The sequence below is a fragment of the Vipera ursinii genome (genome assembly GCF_947247035.1).
Source record: "Vipera ursinii genome assembly, chromosome: 2".
In the NCBI taxonomy this organism is placed as follows: domain Eukaryota; kingdom Metazoa; phylum Chordata; class Lepidosauria; order Squamata; family Viperidae; genus Vipera; species Vipera ursinii.
In genome coordinates this window covers 84,567,807-84,594,291 of record NC_139513.1, presented here as the reverse complement: position 1 = coordinate 84,594,291, position 26,485 = coordinate 84,567,807, and the positions used below count along the sequence as shown (strand labels likewise).

The 26,485-nt window shown below is 37.5% G+C and overlaps 1 protein-coding gene across 1 annotated transcript in view; it reads right to left on the bottom strand.

The window, feature by feature from the left end:
• Positions 1-26,485, bottom strand: part of COL23A1 (collagen type XXIII alpha 1 chain) — a gene marked incomplete at its 5' end in the record, with an annotated part of 306,180 nt that overhangs the window by 116,283 nt on the left and 163,412 nt on the right. The gene's annotated exons all lie outside the window — the stretch shown is intronic.

The window sequence follows — 26,485 nt, the reverse complement described above, 5'->3', positions numbered from 1 at the left end:
TATTTTTTGTTTTAATCACCCTGTAAACCGCCCTGAGTCCTTCAGGAAAGGGCAGTATATAAATATAATAAAATAAATAAATAAATAAATAAATAAATAAAATGAAGACCATCTGTATGAGATGTAGGGAACTTATAACACCAAGGATGTTGTTGATCTTCAGTTGATCTATTAGTATTGCCAGAATATTCAGGGTTGATGGTAGTTTTTTGTAACAGTATCTAGTGGCCTACCTTTTCCCATAAAATGTCAAAATCATAGCATTCTCTCTTGATTGTTCATAACAACCAAAAAGTCTTAAATTCTGCAGAACAATTGGGTGCTTCTGACATTTGCTTCTTTTTGAGAAGAGTTTTTTTTAAATAAGTATTTGTTTTTATAACGAATTTTAGTGAAAAGGGGTTAATTTTCACAAATTTAGAATGATAAAATATTTTGGTCAGGAAAAGGCATAATTGAGACAGCAAAGGGGCAAAACTATATGTAGTTTATGTCAGAAAACAAATTCAGTTTTCTGTAGACTTCCACTGTAGAACTTTAGCTGTAGCTTTACACTCTGAACTGCGCTTCAGGTGTTAACAATATTTGGTTTTTTTTTATTCATGCATTTGGTTTGAATTAACCTCAATCCCAAAATGAGAAAATGCTGTATACACACTTCCTTATGGAGGATTTTTTTTTTATTTACTGGTTTTGCTGCCACTACTGGAGTAGAAAGAGATAATTTAGGCCACTTTTCCTGTCAGGGCAGGAATACAAATTAAAGCTCTTCCAGAAGATAGTTATCCAGGTTCTATTTGAACACTTCCACCACTTTTGGGGTTGTACTGTTGCTTTTACTTTTAGTAAGTTTGTTCTCCTTAACATTCAGTTGGAATCTGGCTTCCTGTAACTTAAATTGATTATTCTGTGTCCTTCACTTGGAAAGAATTGGGAACAGATATTAATGTCACAGCTTTGGAAAGATGTAATTTACAATTCTTTTAATACTGCCAAGTGCCAACATTAAATTAATTTTTCAGGAATTAAGAATGAGAAACTTGGTGCTTTAGGAGGCATTTCATATTTTTAAAATGAAGATGAAAGTAATTGCATAACAATATTCTTTCTAGTAATTCCAAAACCATTAGTAGATTACTAAAAGAAGCTATTCTGTAGCACCACCTAATGGGATTATGCTTCTTCTTTTCAAAACATATTTTTAAGTATTATTAATATGTAAAAATGGGCAGAGGTGATGGTGGTGATTCTAGATTAATTAATGCAGGCTTTTAAGGTACGTTGGAAATTATTATATCAGAAACATGCATATTATATTTTTAGGCATGCATGACCCTATCTTGGTATACATACAAAATATACAAAGTTTAGAAATCTAGTAGAATGGTATAGCAGAGAAGTGGGAAGTAGGCAGCAAATAAATTTGGAATGAGGCTCCACATTCCACACACCCATTTCACGGTCTGCTTCTGTTGCTCCCCTCTGGGAGGAGGTTTCGAAGTATTTCTAGCAGGACTAACCAATTCTGTAATAGCTTTGTTCCCTATGCCATCCATCTGGTAAACTCACAAGATTCATTTTTCTCGCCATGCACATGTATACATAATATGAATGAAACTGTGTTGTTTCTCTGTGTCATATAATATATGGGTATATGCATATTTATTTATTTATTTATTTATTTATTTATTTATTTATTTATTTATTATGTCATATTTGCATAGTGCATATTCGAGGTGGTGACCCTTTGAGAGCTGTATGCAGTAAAATTTCATTTTAATGTATGCCGATTACTGTACATTCAAAGTGAAAATAAAGTTATTATTCTATTCTATTCTGTTCTATTCATATATATATATATATATATATATATATATATATATATATATGTATATGTATATGTATATGTATGTATATGTATATGTATATGTATATGTATATGTATATGTATATATATATATATATATATATATATATATATATATATATATATATATATATATATATATATATATATTTGTTTTCGTAGATTCTCGCGGGTGTCTGTATGTGTAGATCTAGAGTCTCGGGTTTCTTCCCGCGTTCATTTCATCTTCAGAAAGTTGTGGCGACGTTTCGACGAAATCCCATCCGTCATCATCAGGCTGGAGTGTTTCTCCTGCTGCTTCCAGGAGCAATGTGTGGTCTGGCTGTTCCTTTATTTCCAACTGCCGGTGGGGCTGTGCTCTGACTGGGAGGAGGCGTGGCTGCTTTCTGATTGGGTGGGGGTGTCCTCCGACTGGGTGGAGGCGTGGTTGCCTTCTGATTGAGTGGAGGCGTGGCTGTCTTCTGATTGGGTGGATGCATGGATGTCTTCTTCTTATAGAACTAGCAGAACACTGCTTATCAAACACATACTTCATACACAGAGGCCAGAGATACAAACAAATAGAAGGCGCACCAATGGGATCCCCTCTATCACCAGTTATCGCCAACCTTTTCATGGAAGAATTTGAAACTAACGCTCTGGAAAAGACTACAAACAAACCAAAACTGTGGCTCAGATATGTGGATGACACCTTCGTGATCTGGCCCCACGGGAGAAAGGAGCTAGAAAACTTCCTAACACACCTGAACAGCCTACATCCCAAAATAAAATTCACCATGGAGATTGAAACAAACAACCAGTTACCTTTCCTGGATGTACTTATATACAAAAAACAAAACGGCACGCTAGGACACACAGTCTACCGAAAGAAAACACACACCAACCGTTACCTCAATGCGCAATCACATCATCACCCAGCACAAATAAATTCAGTAGCCAAAACACTAATAACAAGAACCAGACGCCTAGCAGATGAAACACATATACAAACAGAACTACACACCCTGACAGACATATTGATAGCAAACAAGTTCCAAAAAAACAAAATCACCAATATGATTCAGCAGGGGACTCCGAAACAGAAAAACATCCAAGAAGAAGAACAGAACAACGGACGAGCCATCTTGCCCTACATAAAAGGAACAACCGACAAAATCAGTAAAGTACTACGCAAACATAACATCAAAACCGCATTTAACACTGACAGAAAGATATCAACCATCCTGAGAAATCCCAAAGACAAAATAGAACTGGAAAACCAGGGCATATACCAAATCCCATGCGCCTCCTGTCCAGCAACATACATCGGACAGACTAACAGAAGAATAGAGGTACGTGTAGAAGAACATAAGAACTCAGTACAGAAGAAAGATCACACATCTTCACTAGTACAACACATAAACACTACGGGACACAACATCAATTTTGAAGGTACAAAAACAATCGCCAAAATAGAACATCTCAACAGCAGAATAATCAGAGAAGCCATTGAAATAGAAAAACACCCAGACAGTATGAACAAGTGAGACGACACCTCCCGCCTACATGCCATTTGGAAACCAGCATTGATAGAGAAACGAATTTCAGCAAACAAGGATTTAAAAAACCAACAAACAACCCCAAATGCCACCAGCCCCAGCAAGACTCATCCACACCCAGAACAAAAACTCTCCCACACAGAAGACAGAACAAGTCAAGCAAAAGTGCCATCACCCAAGCAGAAGTATGCACACACGAACCTGACTGACCCATACCGGAGATACGTAGCAGGTCCTCGAACTCGGAGCCAAACCAAAGCTCTGGAGGCCACTACACAGCCCACTCCTCAGGACACCAAATCACAACACTCAGGATATCACAACACAACAAAAAACCCCACCCATTCAGAACACACCCCACCCAAACAGAAGACAGCCACGCCTCCAACCAATCAGAAGACTGTTGTGACTCAGGGTCAGCCTGTGGGTCCGACAGCCGGCTCCGATGTATCGGAGGACTCAGATGTGGGGGAGGAGGGAAACGAACCGGCTGATGATGATTTGGAGACTTTGCAGAGTCCTCAGCCGGGAACCTCTGCTCAGCTGTGTGAGCCCGAGAGTGCGGAGGATGATGACCCACAGCTGGCCCTGTTCAAGGACGCCCGACGCAGGAGGCAGTCGAGCAGGGACAAACAAAGGAAGGCTATGGGACTCCTCGGGAGGAGGCACAGGGAGACCACGCCCTGAGCTCTCTATAAAAGGAGTGTTTGGGGAGGGGCTGGTTGCTGAAAGCAACTCTTTTGCTTGAGAAGATAAGCTCTTGTGTGTTTACTATTAAATCTTGGCAGAAGCCTTTTAGCCTTGGACGCTTTCCAGTCTCTTCTTTTGATTAGGGGTGCGAGAAGAGGGCTGGTTCAGAACAAAGACATCCACGCATCCACCCAATCAGAAGACAGCCACGCCTCCACTCAATCAGAAGGCAACCACACCTCCACCCAGTCGGAGGACACCCCCACCCAATCAGAAAGCAGCCACGCCTCCTCCCAGTCAGAACACAGCCCCACCGGCAGTTGGAAATAAAGGAACAGCCAGACCACACATTGCTCCTGGAAGCAGCAGGAGGAACACTCCGGCCTGATGATGACGTTTCGTTGAAACGTCGCCACAACTTTCTGAAGATGAAAGGAACGCGGGAAGAAACCCGAGACTCTAGATCTACATATATATATATATATATATATATATATATATATATATATATATATATATATATATATATATATATATATATATGGATCTTTGGTCATTCGGGTTTTTCCCCACGTAGAATTGAAGGTGTAAGAGCAACGTTTCGACAAAATCTCATCCGTCATCTTCAGGCTGGTGGCTTCAGCTTCGTTCTTCTGGGAGAAGTGTGTGGTAGTGGCTGTTTGTTCCTCTTTTTTAAATATATATATATGAACTAAGGAAAATACAGAGACTTCTGAAAGCATGAATTTGGATAAGTCAATCTCAGATTCAGAGATAGCCCTTTGAAAATTAGATGGGTGGAAGGTTCATTCTATCCAGAGTTATGGAAAAGATTCTGTTGAATACATTTACTGTATTAGGAAGCTTCCAGCAGTATTTGTTCAGATAAATAATACATTTTACTTAATTATGTCAAGAGAACTTTCTTTAAATACCAAGACATTGTTAGTCTATTCTAGGTTATCAGGAAGAGCAGGCATCAAGGGTCTTTAACTCTCTCTATAGATTTATGACACTGGACAGTCAACTTTCTACCATTGTTCCTTATTTCAATTTGGTTTCCAGAAAATATCTTTTTCCGCTGCAAAATTTAATTTTGCAAACAGTATTATTAACTTGGAACTCACCATCTTGTCTTTTTGCAGTCAGCCAGCACCATCCTGTCATATGCCCAAAGCATTTCATTTTCTTTTGGATTTTTCTTTTGTTTACGTAAATTGCCATGTGTTATTTCTTTGAGCTAGACAGCTCTGCAATTAATCTTTATCAACAATGAATAGTTGCAAATTAATATTTAAATACTGGAAAGTGCCAAAAGGAACTCAAGGTCTTTATGACAGAAGGTGCTCGATTCTATCAAATTTTTCCTTGCAGAATGAAAAAGTTATCTACCTGGCATAAGTATGCAGGAGCCAATACCATCAAAGACATCACTGAGTTAATAAAGCCTGAACAGTTTATGCAATTTTATGATCAAGTCTTTCTAATAAGACCCAAGAGTACAGAGACAACATGAGAGATAGATCATACCTCAGGAGATAGTGAAAACCTACCTCCATGATCACCCCAAGATATTCTTGAGGAAACCTAGCAAGATATATCAGAAAAGTCTGCCCCAAAGTAAAGGTTCAAGGAAACCAGTTTGAAGCCAAAACTAGTGAGTCAGAGAAAGTGTCTGAGATAATTCAGACTCTAAAGCTGCTTAAACAGAGCAAGCCTCAAACTGTGCCACAGGAATTATCAAGAGAGCACTTTTGAGGAGATGCAGATCCAAGCTAGGCACAATCCTGAGTTAGGACATTTTACCACAGAGCTTGTGCTCAGCAATGGAAGATAAATTAAAGGAGTAGAGCAAAGGCTGTCAAAAAGTGATGACTTTGGTGACTGACTCTTTATGGCAAATACACCTGTGATTCACTCTACATTTTTCTGTTGGATTAATTTGAACTCTGGAGTGGAAATTGACTATTCTTGAATCTTCCTAAACTTGAAACTCTCCAGACTCTTTTTCAAAAGTAAACTCTTGTGCCTGTTTTTTTATGCAGAAAACTTTGAGATTATACCATGCTTTGTGTTATTTTGGTAAAGATTTACAACTGCAATCAATGTTTTAAGTTTGTTGGTCATGTGACAGCACAGAACAGAAATCTAAATTCAGTGAGGATGTGATTCCATCCTTGAGGTCAATGGATGCAGTAATGGATTTCATCATAGACCAAATGCAGACTAGTTTTAGTTAAACTACCTTCTCAGTGGAAAGACTGGAAAAGAGATTGGAAGGTTGAAATAATATATATTACGCTATTTTACCTTCCTCTCATTAACAGCACCAGTAAGTCAGTCTATTCATTGTTGTTTTAGTTAAGGTATCTATTATCTTTCCTTTAGTTAATTGCAAATGGTTTTGTAATAATAGAACAATTAAAGGTATTTCCATTATTCTGTTTTATGCCAAATATATCTTGATTCAAGAAGAAACTATTTGAAAATAGAATAGTCTTAGAAAATTATATATTATTTCTCTTGGAAGCATTGCAGTGAATTATAAAGTGGGTTAACATATTCATAGTTTTATTTAGAAAACCAGTTTTTGAGATTTAGTATATAACTAAGTTACTAGCATTTTCAATCTGTCTGTGTATTTTCTGGTGGCATTTTTTTAGTATATTTGTATTATAATGTCCTTTGACTAGAAGGAAATTAATGCTACCAAATAAGTGCATTTTATAGTTTGTTTGGGCACTATTGTTTGCTGTTTTAAACATGTGGAGATTTTTATAGATTCTTTATCTCTAAAATGTATTCCAAGATCAACTGTGAACAATTGTTTTATACATACTGTCAAGTTTCCGAGGTATGGGCTGCTAACATCTAATGTTATTGCTTGACACATACTCCTACTAACTTACCATTATGTATATTTTTAAAGTTTCATTTATTGAATTCAATTTATTCAGTTTAGAAGCTGCTTGACTCCAGATGACCCCAGGCAGCTTACATTTAAAAAAAATAAGAACAATTTAAAAAGTGGGATATGGTTCATAAAAGGAACTCGTTAACAACACCATCATCTTATGGGGGTTTAAGTACCACTCTGCTCCAAGGCCTGGAAGAACAGTCAAGTTTTCAATGACTTTCTGGACATCATTTGAATGGATGCTGAACGGATGATTGTTCTCTGTTCTGGAGCGCAAATAGTGCAACAGAGCAGATCTTGATAGGTAACACAGTTTTATCTAAGGGACCTAAAGCACACATACTCTGCTGGATTTTTCTGCATGGGCAGAATCAATTGTTTTAAACGATTGTTTAACAACACATTTAAAAATAAAACATATATGACTATGGCCCTAAATCCACTTATTTGAGACTTCCAGTGAAAGAGGAAGGAAGGAAGCTTACATTTTTTAACTTATTAAGAATGAAAGGGTAAAACATAAATCTGTATTAATGCAATTTTAAAAGATGAAAAATTCCATTAAAAATAGCAATTTTTTGCAAAAGATTAAATATATGACTACAGTAGGTCATGCTGCAGCTTCATGGTTATTTCATATGAAGATTTAAAATGCTGAGTTGATCATGCAATATCACATAAGAAGTTTTTGAAAGCCACTTGCCATGGGCTCTGAGAAAAAATGTCTAAAAGAACTTGGTAATTCTTGAACTGATTTATTTATATGCATTCAGCAAATATATATTCTCATTAACATAATTAATTAAAATCCTCAAGCTTACAAATTTATTAAAGGAAACCACGGTTTAATCATGATCACAAAATATGCTTGCAAAATATGTAAGTAAGGAGAAGGAGAGACAGGAAAAGTGGAAGGAGAAGAAATAATGTGTGCAGCTATGAAGTTTTGAATCCTATTACTGAACTGTTTTAATTTTTCAGAAAAGTCAATGAATGACAACTGGGACTGGAAATTTACACTAATTTTCCATTCAATTTTCTTTTTAAAAATTACAACTTATGAAGCCATCCTGTTCTATGTCCTGCAGATATAAAAGAGACCAAGAAGGAACGAATGAAAATTCTTTCCACAGAATTTATAGACTGCCAGCATTAAAAAAAAAAGACTCAACTTTGCATTTGCTAGAATAAAGTAAATAAAAATCTACAAGGAAATATGAAAAAGACTGAAATGGTAGTAGTGAGAAAAACAGAAGTGTACTGATTTTCTATCATACAATTATTTGACTAGACATCTTTAACTTTACTTAAAATAAGTTACAAGAAAATAAACAATTCACCATTTGTATTCCTCTTTTTTACATCAAGATGAAAGAAACAGTCTGACCTTGAGAAAAATCTGGGATGGTACTGGCATGTTACATCTTGAAGAAGGCTAAGAGAAATTGAATCCCAAACATCTGTTTTCAGGCCAGACAGAACAAAATCCTATGAAGTTGATCCTCCCCACTTAAGCCTATTTAACTAATTACTTTTTGTCAAAGTCCATATTATGCACCTTCAAAACTGTACTACACACAGAGGCTACTTAGTTTTTATTCATTTTCAAAAATACAGCTATATTTGGTCTTTGTAAGAAAACATGTGTTCTGCATGAAGCTGGAACATGTGGCTATGGCTTGGAATTAGATGATTTGAAGTGCCGCCTTCACCAGTATCAAGTGCCAATATTTTAGGATTACTTTCAGAGAGTTATAATTACATTTGTAGAGACAAAGACCTTCTCCATAATAGCACATGTTACAAACCTCAGTGCAACTGAAGGTCGTGTACCACTAGAGATATTTAATCAGGTTCAAAAGATCCACCTGTTTTAAAAGTTTTCTCATAAAGAATTGATTGTTTTGCCATTTGATTTTGTGCTGCATAATGCATTGTTATTCTCAGTATAAAGGTGGCCCTATTCTTGATGCTGTTATTTTGTCATTATGATGTTAGATATCTTTAGATGCTGATCTGATGGATTTGACTACAAAGGCATTCTTAACATATCCGTCTGTCTATCTATCTATCTATCTATCTATCTATCTATCTATCTATCTATCTATCTATCTATCTATCTAGTATCTCTGCCACACCCCAAAACAACTCTGTAATATGTGTTTATATAAGATGGTAATTTTCTGATTCATATAACTTCGTATGCTTGGACAATGATGGACAACTACTTCAGTGGGCAGATACACACACATACAATATAACATGAACTGAAATTAAATGACAAAGAAAGTAAAATAGTGTGGCACAAGGCAATTGTAAATTAAATACAAACCAGTTCCTAATTATCTAAGAAAGGAGCAAGCGAGGCAGATGGAGGTAGGGCTAGTAGGACCAAAGCATTCAAAAATGTATTCCAATATGTGAAGTATATGACAGTCACATCTGCTTCTGCTTGTCTTTATGGCTGGTGGAACAGTGGTGCCGTGCCTGATGCTTAATTCCCAACCCTGCTGGGTTGATGGTACTGTTGTCCCCTTGCCCTTCTAGGTGGATTGTTGCTATGTCCCATGTAAGGCCAAAGTGAAGACACTCCCAAAGTTAAAAGCTATTTCCAATGTGCATAGTTAATAAATCTTAGATTTTGAAGCAATCAGAGAAGAGTTGTGTTTCTATAACTTTAGCTTATGATCATGAGAATGGTGTAAATCAATGCCCCACATAGACATATTCCTTTTCATGGCCCAGGATATGAGTTCAGGCAATAAAAGTACAAGTTTGAGCTTGATATTTTCCTCTCTTTGATATTATTGCTTCCCACACAAACCTATTTGAGAGATACCGTATTTTCCGGCGTATAAGACGACTGGGCGTATAAGACGACCCCCTACATTTCCTGTCAAATTATAGGGTTTGGGCTATACTTGCCATATAAGACTACCCCTCTTCCAATGCACACCAAATAAAAATTAAAAAACATCAGATTTGATTTTAATATGGTAATTTTAATTCAAATGCTTATGACATGCAGGTACTTAGTAGGAAAACTGTCACTTATAAAAATAAGGCTGTTTGTCATCAAACATGTAAACATAAAACAGTGCAAGTGGATTAAACTTAATAACAACAACAACAACAACAACAACAACAACAATAATAATAATAATAATAATAATAATAATAATAATAATAATAATTTGGAAGGGACCTTGGAGGTCATCTAGTCCAACCCCCTGCTAAGGCAGGAAACCCTATACTATTTCAGACAAATGGATGTCCAGTCTCTTCTTAAAAACTTCCAGTGTTGGAGCATTCACCACTTCTGGAGGCAGGTTGTTCCACTGGTTAATTGTTCTAACTGTCAGGAAGTTTCTCCTTAGTTCTAGGTTGCTTCTCTCCTTGACTAGTTTCCATCCGTTGCTTCTTGTCCTGCTTTCAGGTGCTTTGGAGAATAGCTTGACTCCCTCTTCTTTGTGGCAGCCCCTGAGATATTGGATCATTGCTATCATGTCACCCCTCACCCTTCTATTCATTAAACTACACATACCCAATTCCAGCAACCGTTCCCTATTTTCCTAATTCACTTTTTCACTTTTCCTAATTCACTCTAAAGCTTTCCCTGCACAGAGCCTTAAGTAACACCAGCTGCCTGCAATTAGTGCAGGTTCGCATCCCATCAGGCTCAAAGTTGACTCAGCCTTCCATCCTTCCGAGGTAGGTAAAATGAGGACCCAGATTGTTGGGAGAAATAAGCTGACTTTGTGATAATGCTGCTTGTGGGTGGTGGTGGTGGTGAAAGCTCTAATAAGCAGGCATATACATAGAATGAAGGCTATTGCTAAGCACATTGATTTGTGCTTTAAATTGTAAGCCGCCCTGAGTCTTTGGAGAAGGGCGGGATATAAATGGGATTTAAAAAAAAGACCAAATGGGAGATCCGCTCCAGGTTTTCCAGCCAGCCCGCCCAGTTCCTGAGTCAAATGTGTTCTTAGAGCTAAGCAGCTGCTCTGGCTGCGGCATTCCCCACCTGCCTTTCAAGTTGGGATAGACTACAGCTGCTCTTCAACTTTAGAAGGAAAGACACCCAGACCCCAGCCTGTAAAAAATCACAGACTGCAGCTTCTACTCCAAATGGTCCCGCTTTCCCTGTGCAGACTAAATGGGAGATCCGCTCCAGGTTTTCCAGCCAGCCCTTTCCCTAAAGTTTCAGCACCCGGCATATAAGACGACCCCTGACTTTTGAGAAGATTTTCATTGGTTAAAAAGTCGTCTTATACGCTGGAAAATACGGTATGTATTATTTATGGTCCCTATATGTAAAAGTAGAATATCATGGTAATATTCTGGCTTTTACTTGCCTATTTGAACTTTTGTAGTTTTAACTGTGCATAGGACTAAACACTTTAAGATTTGTTAGATAATGTTGAACAGATAATTTTGTATTTATATTTTGTTTTTGAAATCCAACATTGCTGGAAATAATCAACATTTTAGAACAGTTCTGGTTTATCTTCCCAAGTTTCTGCATGCTAGAAATATAATTACATATACACAATCAAACATCTATTATGAAGTGCACCCAGCTAGTCAATGAAGTGAAAGCTATGTACGGTATATATCAGAAAATGAAAGGTAATCTCATTATGCTCAGGAACATAGCATAAGATTGAAAAAAGAACTAACAATCTAAAATTGATTATAATTCCAAAAGCAGAGACGGGATAGAAACTCCTTTCTTTTATAGAAGAGTCTGCAGATGACTGGCTTTTTAACTTGCTGCCAAACATTGGAACAAATTAACTAGCAACAACAATAGACATGCTGTCAATTGGCTCTCCATAGACTGAAGTACTAAAGCCTCACATTAGCTTTGCGTATCACACAAATTACTTTTCTCTTTCTTCATGGGCAAATCACATCTCTGCCCACCTACCTAACAGCCTTTCTGGATCTTCTACTTCTGCTATAACTTGTCATCATTTATACCCTTAAGCCTCTAATGGGTGTTTATGCTCAAGGAAAATATTCAAAAACTACAATGTTAAATATTTAAGGCTTTTTAAAAAATGGGCTTAACAAGGCTCAGATGGCAACATATTCCATGCATGTGGATCCACTACAGGAAAGGCCCTGTCTTTTGTCAGCATTCTTAAACCCTGGCTTATTCAAACCAAAAAATGTCTTTAATGTATTGGAACAGAGTTGGTATTGGAACAGAAATGGATATGATAATCTTAAAGAGGTCATTTATAAATCTTGGTTATGTTTCCTTGTAAAATCAATTAATTTTGAAGAGGTGTCTCATTCAGAAGAGGCTGATTCATTATACTTTGTGCACTGTGAGTTTACCACCTGATTCCATAGACAGTATTGGCAATGCTTACTCTTTTCTGATATATGCAATCAATTATATGAAGCAATCAAATTAATGCCAGAAATATACGAATGAATATGTGTGAAATCATATGAAATCAACTGATAATATATTTGGTGTGGAAAAAACACCCTTAAAGTTAGTGATCTTTCTTATTAAAAATGAAGATCAGAGACTCATTAAGCAATTATGAGGTGCAAAGATGACTCCTATTTCTCACTGTGGACTCCCTCCTCCTCCTCCCCCCCAAAAAAAGTTAAATAAGAAAGACTCAATAGGTGGTTTTGCGTTGTGGTAAAACGGATGCAGGAAGGCAGGGCTCTGCCTTCCGCACCTAATTTTGCCATGTTGGGGACCCTGAAAAGGGCCTAAAGTCACCCCGAAATGCTGATGAAGAAGGAGGGGTGCCTTGTTTATCACGGAGACATGGTGGTCTTTTCATTTGATCCAAGGAAACCCCTCTATACCAGCAGGGGAAAGACTGGCCACACCTCTGTGGCTGTGCATTAGCTGATGATAACCAAAGAACAAAAGTTTCAATTAGCTCATTGTAAACAGCATATTTAGAACTGGGTGAGAATATCGATCCTTTCTTTACTATTTTACAACTGAATTTTCTGGGAAAGGCTGTCAAGAAACTAAAAACCTCTGGATGTGAACAGAAGCAGTGTTTTAAACTTCTTATGGGGGACAGAAATATACAATACTGAAGTGAATGTTATATAAAGCTACAGTTTTGATAAATTGGAGAACTGAGATAATTGTTAAGATTTTCTCTTTGGGAAAAAAATAATTGAGGTAAAATATAAGAAATCAACCCTTTGTTTTAAGAGTGGAAAATGAACTTTGATTGACATCTATAGCACTATAGCAGTATAACTAGCCCCTTGGCTGCTTGGTGACTTTCAGTTGAAGGGAGAACAGCTGGCAATAAAAGAAAGTATTTTGCATATTTATCATCCTGACCTTCTTGGACTATAAATACCTACTGAGCTTGGACTTTTAAGCTCAAGAGCTAGTGGGAGAGAAAGAAAAAATTGACTTTTGAATACTTCTGGCTGCAGGGAGGTTGAATATTTTGAACACTTGGAACACTGTGGACCACAACCTTGCCTGACTGATAATTTTCAGGATACTTGAGACAAAGGATTACTATAAAATACTGCCATTAGGACTGGATTATAAAGGCTACATATAAAGACTAGAAAAGTAGCAGAAACTTTGTTCCACTCTTACTGAGACTGGTGACACTAGAGGATTTCTAGGAATGATGCCTCAAGAAAAAACAATATTTCCTTTCAGAAGGAAATATTCTCCATGCTACAGCTAATTCATCAAACAATTGTTGCACACAAAGAGGACATAAAACATAATGAGACTAAAAACAACCTATATGATATAAATGACCAAATCTCCACATTGAAGCTACAACTGGAAAGTTCCCAGATAACGACTACAAAGTATGAACAAATAAACCAGAAACCAGAGGATTTTAAAAAGAGAGATTTGATCTATCAAAGGGGACTCTATCTGTTTAATATACCTGTTTGAATATGATTAAAAGAATGGATGACCCTTAGATATAACAAGATTTTTATAATGGAAGATATGATGTATAATTAAAATAGCATTTTTTGTTCTTTTGATATGGGAAATTTGAAAATAAGAGGATTGGTATGAATAAAATTTTTTAGCTATATAAATGTAAATAATATTGAGAAAATCATAAATGACAAAGATACTTTAGATATTGATAGGAAATCAAACTTTAATAAGAGCATGAAAAACAGGATATTGACTTATGAATTGATATTATTATTTGTATTATTAGTAAAATATTAAGATGTCTATATATAATTTTGTATACATCAATAGTACCAAGAATTGTAATTGTCTAATGAGGGAAAAATGAAAAAAATATGGTGAAGAAAGAAGGATCAAGGAAAAAATACTGGATTGTGCAGTACTGAATATATTTATATTGAAGAAGTTAATATTAAATATGTAAACTCAGACAACATGTTGTTTACTAAGCTCTAAAGATTGTAATTTTAAAATTTTTAATAAAACTTATAAAAAAAGAGACAGACTCAATAGATTGGCATTAGAACTGATTAGAAGTCCAATTGCCAGGCTTTAGATGACATGAAATGTCATGTTGGACTGTCACACACAAAGGCTTGAAAAGGAAGAAAAATAACTGACAAAAGAATAAGATCAGTTATCTGTTTTAAGTTATATGTGCCTTAAAACCAAAAATAAAATGCTGTGTTTTATTTGAGGGCAGTAGCAGCAAGAATATAATGAAAACATCTATCTCTTTTCCGAATTTTTTTTTGCATACTGTACATTGGAGTCCAATTGATTTAGTTACTTGTTATGCTATTTTTGTAACACAATTCTGAAGGGTTGCTCGTCCATATGGAATAGGAAAGCATTCAGGCCAAGTATGAGAATTGCAGAGGTACTTTTCCCCCACTACTCCTCCATTCCTACTTAGGTATGCACCCTATTTTAAGTGTATAAAAATCCAAATTCAATATAGAACCTAGCCTTGGAAAAGTATAATGCCTGCTACCAAAAAAAAACCCAACAAAATATTGTAGCTACAATTTTATCTTTCTTTGATTCTTCTTTGTTGCTTCTTTCTCTTAGTTACACGGTGATCTTTACAGGAGATTCAGTAGAGATCTACAGGCTGATGCCAAATGAATCTACCTATCAGCATACCACCAAAACCATATCTGGCAGATCTTTATTTATTGATCTAATTGAAAGGAAACCGGACATTAATATGGGCAAGAGTTTACATAGTCAAGACTATTCAAGAAGGGAACAGCTTTAGCAAGACTATTACTGTAGTGTAGCTGGTTCTTTGCAGGCAATAAGCAAGACGGAAGGTTCCAAACAGAAACATGCTTTATTGGAGTCAAGCAGAACAGAACTGAAACAGTGGCTGATGTGCAGCTACTTATATGGTTGCCCACTAGGCAATGGCCAATAGGTTTAAAGTAACCCATTCCCACCCCAAATCTACCAATGATATTCCTGGAGACAACAAGTCTGGCTTGGTCCGTAGCCGTTACACAGACACACCATTGAGTAACCATTAAGCAGCATTTAAACAGACCTGTGTTTAAGTACAGTACAAGCAAAACCCCCAATACATTACAATTACCTCTTTCTATCTCTGAAAGCAGCTGTGCTAAGACCAAGAGCTGGTCATTCTTTTCATGTTAAAAGAAATTCTTACCTCTCCTAACCTCAGAGGAGAAGATTTGGGGATGTGTAAGGGAAGAGGGGAGGTAATATTTCTTTGAGAATGCAAAATTATTTGATAGATACAAATTGCTTTATACTAAAAAAATTAAGGCTGTTTTTCTCTCGTAACTATTCTGTCACTTTTTTATTTAGTTAGCCCAGTGCTTTTTTTGTAAAAGAAAAAGGTGCCGGAACTCACACATGTCATACAATCCGCCTTGCCTACCCTACAAGGTTCCATCCAAAAAAGGTGCCGGAACTCCATTCTGAGCGTTCTATGACAAAAAAAGCCCTGAGTTAGCCTATACCTCAAAGTGGCTTCGAAGTTTAAGTTTAAGAATAAACACAAAGTAAAATCTTCAAAAATACTTTTGTCATTTGTCTAACATAAATTTTTAAAAAGTGTAGGAGTCTAAAAATCCAAGACACTATTAAGAATCATATCAACAATGTATAACTGTTCTGTTTAGAACAAGCAACATGTCAGAAAGAAAGAAAGAAAAAGAAAGTTTTGACATAATTTCAATAGCTGCCAGAGCAAAGATAGTGCCAAGCAAAACAACTGCTGAATATTTGGCTCTAATTCAGCCTTTGTCTGGAAGCTGTGAAGTTATAACCACACAAGAATCTCTAGGGAGAATGCAAACAATATAAAGCAAATAAAAATTTGCCCCCGTTTATCAACTGTAGTGAAAGAGTAAGACCTTGGTTTCCTGTGTGATAAGGTTATCAAGTTGATAGATAGATAAATAGATAGATAGATAGATGGAGTATACATACATACTAATTATGATAAAAAAAATACTCAGCAGCTGGGTGAGCATACTCAGTATAACTAATATCCTGAGGTCAATCTGCTTTTTGGTTAGGCTGTAATCCAGATAAAACACTCTCTTAGAGTAACAATACAAAGCTGATATGAAACTGAAATCCTATAATTGAGTTTTGAATTAGGGTGCCTTTGAATTGTCTATTTATATGTTTATATCTTCTTCTTCTCTTTCAGAAAGTCCTTCAGCTTACTTTCTGTTGGAAAAACATACACTCTGCTGGCCTTCTGCCAAAAATAATACTTTATTTTCTTCATCTCTAAAAGAATATATATTAAATTAATTCTATATAATTTTTCCTATATTGGTAGCGTTTGGAATATGGTTCCAAAGAGCCTTTTACGCTGCAGATAAGCAATAATTTTGTAGTTCAGGCAAAAGATCAAAATATGTGAATTATATGTGTATGGTTCTGTCTTAAACACAGTTTCTATGTAATACTTGATCTGAAAGATAGCATTCCAAAAAAGCATAAAAATACAGTTATAAACACTATAGTGCACAGTAGATAACCAGAGCTGAATACATTTAATCAAAAGTCAAATGAACAAAATAGTGTTAAATTCACAAATTCACATTTAATCTTGATAATAATGGGGAAATATATTTTTCATAACTGAACTACGAACCAGAATTGTTTGGAGTTGTTGAAAAAGCTCTGATTATTATTCTATGCAGCAAAATTTCTGATGCTTTCAAATAGTATTTGTCAAAATCAGTCATAATATCCAATCCTTTTTTCACCTTATTGTTTTTAGTGGAAAGTGTTTCAGCAAAGGCCAAAAAACCCCACAAGAATAAATGAAAATGCTAGCAATTAACATATCTGATCTCTTCTACCTGATCCATCTATTAGACAATATAGCTGTTCAGACCCACAGCTGTGACAATATAATGTATTTCTCTTTAGCCAGATGTCATATTATTTCACTTTTCATTGAATTACAGATTCTTGTGCCTTCTCTTTATTTTTAGATTGCAGGAGACAATTTTATCAGTTTGGAAGACCGCAATAGGTTTTGAGTGACATATTTCGGTCCACATTGCAAACTGCATGACATTTCACAGAAAGCACAATAATTGTCAATGGATGTCCAACAAAACCCTATGAGATACAAAAAGGGGCAAGTTATGGATGCCCATTGACTTCTCTCCTGTTTGTTTTAGTTCTTGAAATACTGAACACAGATATAAGACAAGATGAGGGAATTGTGGAAGTAAAGATTTTAGTATCCTAGCAGGTTTTAAGATTAATAATCAGAATATAAAGATATCCAAAAAAACATGAATGTAGAGAATCAAACAGAATTGATGAAGAAAATGGGTTTTCAGATAGATAAACAATTAAAATATCTGGATATCACTATGATAAATTTGTCTTATGTTATTTCAAACTAACTAGGTTAAGACATGGAATTAAGATTGGAGAAATTACAATTGTTGCTGAGGAGAATTTCTGTAATAAAAATGAATATTTTGCCTAGAAAGATGTTTTTGTTTCATAAAATACCAATTTTGACAACTGAGGCACTATTTAAACATTTGCAAAACAATATATTTAAGTTTATATTGCACTGGGGAAAACCATAAGTTATATATAAGATGTTACAAGATACAAAGGAAAGAGGAGCATTCGGATTTACCTAATTTGAAATTGTATTTCATATCTTGCTGGGTTTTTTTTTTGAATGACAGAATAAGTATTGCTGAGAAATAGAAGACTTTTAGAGTTAGAAGGTAGCATACACATTTGCGGTACAATAAAATCAATGTAAATATAGATTTTAAAAATCACTATGTTAGATGTGCCAGATTAAAAATATGGTGTAGATTCAAACCCAGTTTGTGCTTAAAAGCACCTTTGTGGCTTTCAGCACAACAAACATTTTATGGATGAGATATACAAATTATTAACATACTGTGTGATACTAGAATTCTGTAAAGAGTAATGCAAAAAAATAAAAATAAAAATAAAGAACAACTGATGGACGAGGAAAACAGTTGTCAACATTGTCCTGTTTACACTTATGAAAAACATTAAACATATATAAAAGAATTTAGCAGTAGACTGCTAAAATGCATGAACGTTTATTGAAATTTGAAATGGAAGAATCATTGGTATGTATGTGATACCAGAAAAGTTATCTAGAATGTATAAAACACTTCAAATTTATGTTGGGAATGTGAACAAGAGAAAGGGTCATTTTATCATGCTTGGTGGACATGGAGAAAAGCTCAAAGACTTTAGAAAGATTTGGCAATACAGGTACTCCGCGAGTTACGACTGTATTGGAACCTGCACATTCCACTTGTAACTCAAAAATTTGTAGAGTGAATCTCGTACCTCGAACAAGATCATTCCCTTGCTCATTAAAATGCACACAGCTTTTTAAAGTGCACATGAGGTATCTCAGGGTGGGGAAGGCCATAGGGAACCTAGTGATGGAATAGCCCTCAAGGCCTCCCTGATCCACTAAGATACCTCATGCTTCCCCCTCCCTTCTTGCCGTGCTGGACTCACTTACCTTGAAAAGATCCATTTCCTCTCTGCTGCGGTTCCTACTATTGAGGGACAGGAGAATCGATGAAAGCCCCTGGGTGCCGTAATAGCACATGAGTTCAAGCACTGATCCTCTTTCACAGAAGAATGGGTGCCTGAATTCTTGCAGTGTTTGCGGTGCCTGCCTCCTGCTTCCCCCCAACTTTGGATCCACATGGCTGCTGCCATCGGAACAGAGATTGGGGAGGGGCTTCTCCATTCCAGGTGCAAACAGCTTGGAAGGTCCCTCTGAGGCCTGGATCCAATCTCCAGAAGTATGCAGAAGCCTTCTGGCCTCCGCTCCAGGCCACTTCGAGGAGGCCTCCAAGGCTCCAGGGACAATGGGGTCACTTTCTCCCCCAGCATGGCAAGCTTCAGCAGGCTGGAGGTGGGTGTGAGGAGCCTGGTCTTCTCCCTCAGTTGAAGGCTTCAGGCCTGCCCTCAGGCAGAAAGGAGTTGGGGGCAGGAGGAGGAGACAGGCACCTTTTGCATAGAGAATGAAAGTTTCTGAGGTCCGTGATTTGGCACAACTTCAAACACTCATGCGAGATCACGGACTCCAGAAACTTCCATTCTCAGTGCAAAAAACATTTCGAAGCTGACTCTCCTTTCCCTCAAAGGGAAAGAAACTGTGACAGAGAGGATTTTTGCAAGGTAAGTGAGTCCGGTGCGGTAGGAAGGGAAGGGGAAGCAGTTGTGAGGATTGGGGGGAAATAGGGTGAATGTTGCAGTAAGGGCAAACACCTGCCGTGGTGCTGCAATAGTCATAATTTTGGGACTTGCTCGTAAATACTAGAGGGTGCTGATCGTGTAACTTTGAATGAGCGTTAAGTGAAAGCTCATAACTCGGAGATTACCTGTACCTACAATAGGCGAATAGTTGATGAAGTTGATGGAACTTTCTGAGATAGTTAAACTGACCTGTTTGATTAGAGAAAAACAACATTTACATTTATTGCTGACCAAAAACCCTTAAAGAGTTTTTGTGTAAAACTGAAAAAAAAGATCTTATCTATGTTTATACTTAAACTTGCTGTAAAGAAGATTGGAAGTTATGTCTTTATATTTTTTTTCACATTTTTCTTTTTCCTTTTTTAAATTTTAGTTTCCTCTTTCATGCCTTTTGCTTTTTTCCTTCTTATTCTGTTTTAGCTTGTATAAGGTTTTACTCTTGTTTTTAAAACTTCCAATTTTGTTGTTGTTAGCTGCGAAGTCGTGTCCGACTCATCGCGACCCTATGGACAACGTTCCTCCAGGCCTTCCTGTCTTCCACCATCTTCTGGAGTCCATTTAAGCTCACGCCTACTGCTTCAGTGACTCCATCCAGCCACCTCATTCTCTGTCGTCCCCTTCTTCTATTGCCCTCGATCTTTCCCAGCATTAGGCTCTTCTCCAGTGAGTCCTTCTTTCTCATTAGGTGGCCAAAGTATTTGAGTTTTAGCTTCAAGATCTGGCCTTCTAAAGAGCAGTCAGGATTGATCTCCTCTAGGACTGACCGGTTTGATCGCCTTGCAGTCCAAGGGACTCGCAGGAGTCTTCTCCAGCACCACAGTTCAAAGGCCTCAATTCTTTGGCGCTCAGCCTTTCTTATGGTCCAACTTTCACTGCCATACATTGCAACTGGGAAGACCATAGCCTTGACTATACGCACTTTTGTCGACAGGGTGATGTCTCTGCTTTTTAGTGTGCTGTCTAGATTTGCCATGGCTTTCCTTCCCAGGAGCAAGCGTCTTTTAATTTCTTGGCTACAGTCCCCATCTGCAGTGATCTTGGAGCCCAGGAAAACAAAATCTGTCACTACCTCCATTTCTTCCCCATCTATTCGCCAGGAATTGAGAGGGCCAGATGCCATGATCTTGGTTTTCTTAATGTTAAGTTTCAACCCAACTTTTGCACTCTCCTTTTTCACCCGCAACAAGAGGCTCTTTAGTTCTTCTTCACTTTCTGCCATTAGAGTGGTATCATCTGCGTATCTTAGGTTGTTGATATTTCTTCCAGCAATCTTAATTCCAACTATTGATTCATCTAGCCCTGCCTTTCTCATGATGTGCTCTGCATATAAGTTAAATAGGCAGGGCGACAGTATACAGCCTTGCCGGACTCCTTTCCCAATTTTGAACCAATCAGTGGTTCCGTGTCCAGTTCTCACTGTTGCTTCTTGACCCGCATATAGGTTTCTCAAGAGACAAATAAGATGGTCTGGTACTCCCATCTCTTTAAGAACTTGCCACAGTTTGTTATGATCCACACAATCAAAGGCTTTAGCATAGTCAATGAAGCAGAAGTAGATGTTTTTCTGGAACTCCCTAGCTTTCTCCATGATCCAGCGTATGTTGGCAATTTGATCTCTAGTTCCTCTGCCTCTTCGAAATCCTGCCTGTACTTCTGGTAGTTCTCGATCCACATACTGCTGAAGTCTAGCTTGTAGGATTTTAAGCATGACTTTACTAGCATGAGAAATGAGTGCAATGGTGCGATAGTTTGAACATTCTTTGGCACTGCCTTTCTTTGGAATTGGAATGTAAACTGATCTTTTCCAATCCTGTGGCCACTGCTGAGTTTTCCAAATTTGCTGGCAAATTGAGTGTAGCACTTTTACTGCACTGTCTTTTAAGATTTTGAATAGCTCAGCTGGAATACTGTCACCTCCACTAGCTTTGTTGTTGCTCAGCTTTTCTAAGGCCCACTTCACTTCACATTCTAGGATGTCTGGCTCGAGGTCAGTGACCACCTCATTGTGATTATCAGGGACGTTAAGCTCATTCTTGTATAGTTCTTCTGTGTAATTTTGCCACCTCTTCTTAATCTCTTCTGCCTCTGTTAGGTCCCTGCCATTTTGGTCCTTTATCATGCCCATTTTTGCATGGAATGTTCCCTTCATCTCTCCAATTTTCTTGAAAAGATCTCTGGTCCTCCCTATTCTATTGTTTTCTTCTATTTCTTTGCACTGTTCATTTAAGAAGGCATTCTTATCTCTTCTAGCTATTCTCTGGAATTCTGCATTCAATTGGGCATATCTATGTTTTTCTCCCTTGCCTTTTGCTTTCCTCCTTTCCTCAGCTATTTGCAAAGCTTCCTCAGACAGCCATTTTGCTTTCTTGCATTTCTTTTTCTTTGGGATGGTTTTGGTTGCTACCTGTTGTACAATGTCGCGAACCTCTGTCCATAGTTCTTCAGGCACTCTGTCTATCAGATCTAATTCCTTAAATCTATTTGTCACCTCTACTGTATATTCAATAGGGATATGATTTAATTCATACCTGAGTGGCCTAGTGCTTTTCCCTACTTTCTTCAGTTTAAGCCTAAACTTTGCAAGGAGAAGCTCATGGTCTGAGCCACAGTCAGCTCCTGGTCTTGTTTTTACCGACTGTATAGAGCTTCTCCATCTTTGGCTGCAGAGCATATAGTCAATCTGATTTCTGTGTTGACCGTCTGGTGATGTCCATGTGTAGAGCCGTCTCTTGGGTTGTTGGAAAAGAGTGTTTGCTATGACCATCTTATTCTCTTGACAAAATTCTATCAGCCTGTGCCCTGCTTCATTTTGTACTCCAAGGCCAAACTTGCCTGTTATTCCAGTTATCTTTTGGCTTCCTACTTTAGCATTCCAATCCCCCATGATGATAAGGACATCATTTTTTGGTGTTAGTTCTATAAGGTGCTGTAGGGCTTCATAGAACTGGTCAATTTCATCCTCTTCAGCACTGGTGGTTGGGGCATAGACTTGGACTACTGTGATATTGAATGGTTTGCCTTGGATTCGAACTGAGATCATTCTGTCATTTTGAGGATTGTATCCCAGTATTGCTTTTCCTACTCTTTTATTGACTATGAAGGCTACTCCATTTCTTCTGAGGGATTCTTGTCCGCAGTAGTATACCTGATGGTCATCTGAATTAAATTCACCCATTCCTGTCCATTTTAGTTCGCTGATACCTAAGATGTCGATGTTCAGTCTTGTCATCTCTTGTTTGACCACGTCCAGCTTGCCTTGATTCATGGATCTTACATTCCAGGTTCCTATGGAGAAAAAATCTTTACAGCATCGGACTTTCCTTTCACCACCAGACACATCCACAGCTGAGCGTCCTTTCGGCTTTGGCCCAGTCGCTTCATTCTTTCTGGCGCTACTAGTACTAGCCCTCTGCTCTTCCCCAGTAGCATATTGGACGCCTTCCGACCTGAGGGGCTCATCTTCCAGCATCATATCGTTTTGCCTTTTGGTGCTGTCCATAGGGTTTTCATGGCAAAGATACTGGAGTGGGTTGCCATTTCCTTCTCCAGTGGATCACGTTTTGTCAGAACTCTCAGCTATGACCTGTCCGTCTTGGGTGGCCCTGCACGGCATAGCTCATAGCTTCATTGAATTACGCAAGCCCCTTCGCCACGACAAGGCAGTAATCCATGAAGGGGAAAACTTCCAATAAAATTATATTAAAAAAGAAAAGTGCATGACTCTCCTTTTTAACTTTATATGTTATTTTAATATATTTTTCTTGTATTGATGTATTACTCTATATTACTTTATAGTATTTTTATAATTTCATTTGAGTATTTATAGTTGAAAATGTTACAGTACAGAAACTTATTAGCAGCATTTTTAAAAATAAAGGAAGTATTTTTCTTGATTGACAGGGAGTGATCACATTAAGACATTTTCATGGCCTTTCTAATATTAGGAAAATATATATTTTTTAACGTTGTTCGGGGGGAAAAAAGAAGAAGAAGAAGCGGTAGCAGCACTTTTTCTTTCATCAGCAGAGGGTTCTATGAATCGGGAACATCTCACTATTTCCCTTCTACTAAACACAAAGATAGAAAGAAATGGTGAGTGACTAAGAAACTGGGGAGGTGAGGTTTGGGCAGGTATTGTAGATCCTGTATGGATGGGCAAGGAAAGCTTCGGCAAAGTTTGGATGGTCAAAAAGTTATACAACCAACTATGCAAAAGGTGGGGAAAATATGTGGAGAGGGCCAGGTGGCCCCCAGAAAGAGGAAGTGAAGAACTATTAAGCGTAGAGCAGTAACAAAAATTTGGGGCCAAAGAAGGACAGATGAAGCAAGATAGAGAGAATGAATGGAAATACAGTGGATCCTGTGTGGACAGAGCAACAGTAGGAGGGCAGTAGTCAGGTTGAGTAATTTAGGGGACCCAAAACTGTTGCAAACCACACTCAACTTCCCATTGGGCTGTATACAGACTGAGACTGCACATCTTGCTTTCCTGTCTTAGACAATACTTTGATTTAGGTTTTCATCATCTTCTTCTCCAGCCTAAGCCCTGATGCTAAAACAATTAAGCTCTTCTACACATTGGCTCGTCTGACATCATCCTCAGATCTTTTCACTAGCTGTCCCTCCCACTTATAAAGAAAGCATCATTTTATTTAAGCTTTCACATTTTCTTTCATTCTTTGCATTTTAATGAATTTCTGTCTAGACAGAAAGAGGTGCAAAATGTTTTTGTTGCATATTTTTAATGGTGTTTTCTTATAAGAAAAGTTGCAATGATTTAAAAATAAACAAAAGGGACCACCTTCCTTCCATTAAAACTTTCTGAGGCCTTGGAGCAATGCTCTGATATTTAGCATCACAGCTTTACCCTTTCTTTCTTTATCTCTGCCCAAGCATATTTGTCTCTTTATTATAGCAACACACGTCGTCTCCCTTTCTGCTCCCTATGTCTGCATTTCCCATCTTTACATTAGCCATTAGTTGTGTCTTCTTAAGCCCAAGAAACTATGCTCCAGGGAAGTCTTCGTTGAATTAAGATAGATGAAAACGATGGAAAAAATTTGCTCTATGAAGGATGCTTGTAATTTTTGCTGAATTATTTGACAACCATAATCTGATCCAGACAACGGTTACACTGGAAAAGGCATACGAGATAGAATAAAAAAGATTCCATTCTAAAAATAATGCAGAAAATGGGAATGTGTCAGAATCCATTTATATCACATTTCATAAATGTATAGGTAGAACATTGTGCTTATTCTGGGGATTCTGCCATCTCTCCGAGGGGGGGAGAGGATGGTTACTTAAGGCGATCTTCAAACAACAGGGAAACGTTTGAACTGGAGGAGGGAGGGGGAGTGACAGATCTGGATCGCATCTTCATTTACAACTGAAAAAGGAAGAAGCAATAACAATAAAAACAAGGAGAGTTCCCTTTCCCACGGAAGGGCCTGACACATAAGTAAATGATGGGAGCCTGACCAAATGGATGAGGGGAGGGGGCTGAAATGGGAAGGCTTTATATGGGATTGAAGTGCAACTTTGTTAGATTCCGTCTTGTATTGCCACAATCGATTCCATCCTAGTAAACATTTTCCTTTTGGACTAAACTTGCATCCAAGAGTTCTTATTTCCTAAGATGTGGATTGAGGTGGGTCCTGACAGAACGATTCAAAATGAAGAAAATATAAAAAGATATGGACCTGTCATTGATCAATACAAGAAGAATAATTTCCACTTTCCCACTTCTCCTTCCAGTATTCCATTTCTCTTCAGTTTGCTTATTCAGGTCTACAGTTATTGTTTTCTGTATGAAATGCGAGTTGCTTCCACACATCATGCAATTTAATGCAATATGCTTTTAATTTGGGCTTAGCATATTTTAAGAAACAAGTCATCGTAATTGATATATCATGCTTCATATGGCCGTGCAATGCGTGCATCTTAACAACTGTGCTTTATTCAACAAACCATGATGAAGTAAGCTATGGCTTAATACAATGCAGATTAAGTTTTGTGAAAGGGATGAGAACAATAATTAGAAGTCTGTTTCATGGTTTGTATCAGATCCTAGGAGCCCAGATATTAGATGGGCAACAGAGCAGATTTTACTTACATCTCAGAATTAAACTACATGTTACATTCAATATCTAGAGTGTGGCTTCCTTTTCTTAAAAGTCAGCATGGAGTGTGTGTGTGTGTGTGTGTGTGTGTGTGTGTGTGTAATATGACCTGGGGCCATGTCCCAAATGGATCAACACTTTTCTTGTTTCTTCCTAGATTGCTTCTCCTTCCTAATTAGCCACTCAGTGAGTCACTATCCAATGACACCAATCTACAATTAGAAGAAGTTATTCTTGCTACCACTAACTGCTGTCCAGGAATGAAAGTTTTCAGATGTAAAGTCACAGCTGAGAAAGAAAGAAGTAGCACAGCCCTTATTGTACATGACTATTTACGGGCTTATCTCATTAAAAACAAGAAGGAAAAATCAGCAGATGAATTGAAAAGAAAGCCACACTTATATACAAAGTACAGGTAGTCCTTGGCTTACAAAAGTTTGTTTAATGACCGTTTGAAGTTACAACGGCCCTGAAAAATGTGACATGACCATTTTTCACACTTACGACCGTTGCAGCTTCCTCGTGGTCACGTGATCAAACTTCAGGCACTTGGCAACTGGTTCATGTTTATGACGTAATCCCCTTTTGCAACCTTCTGACAAGCAAAGCCAATGGGGA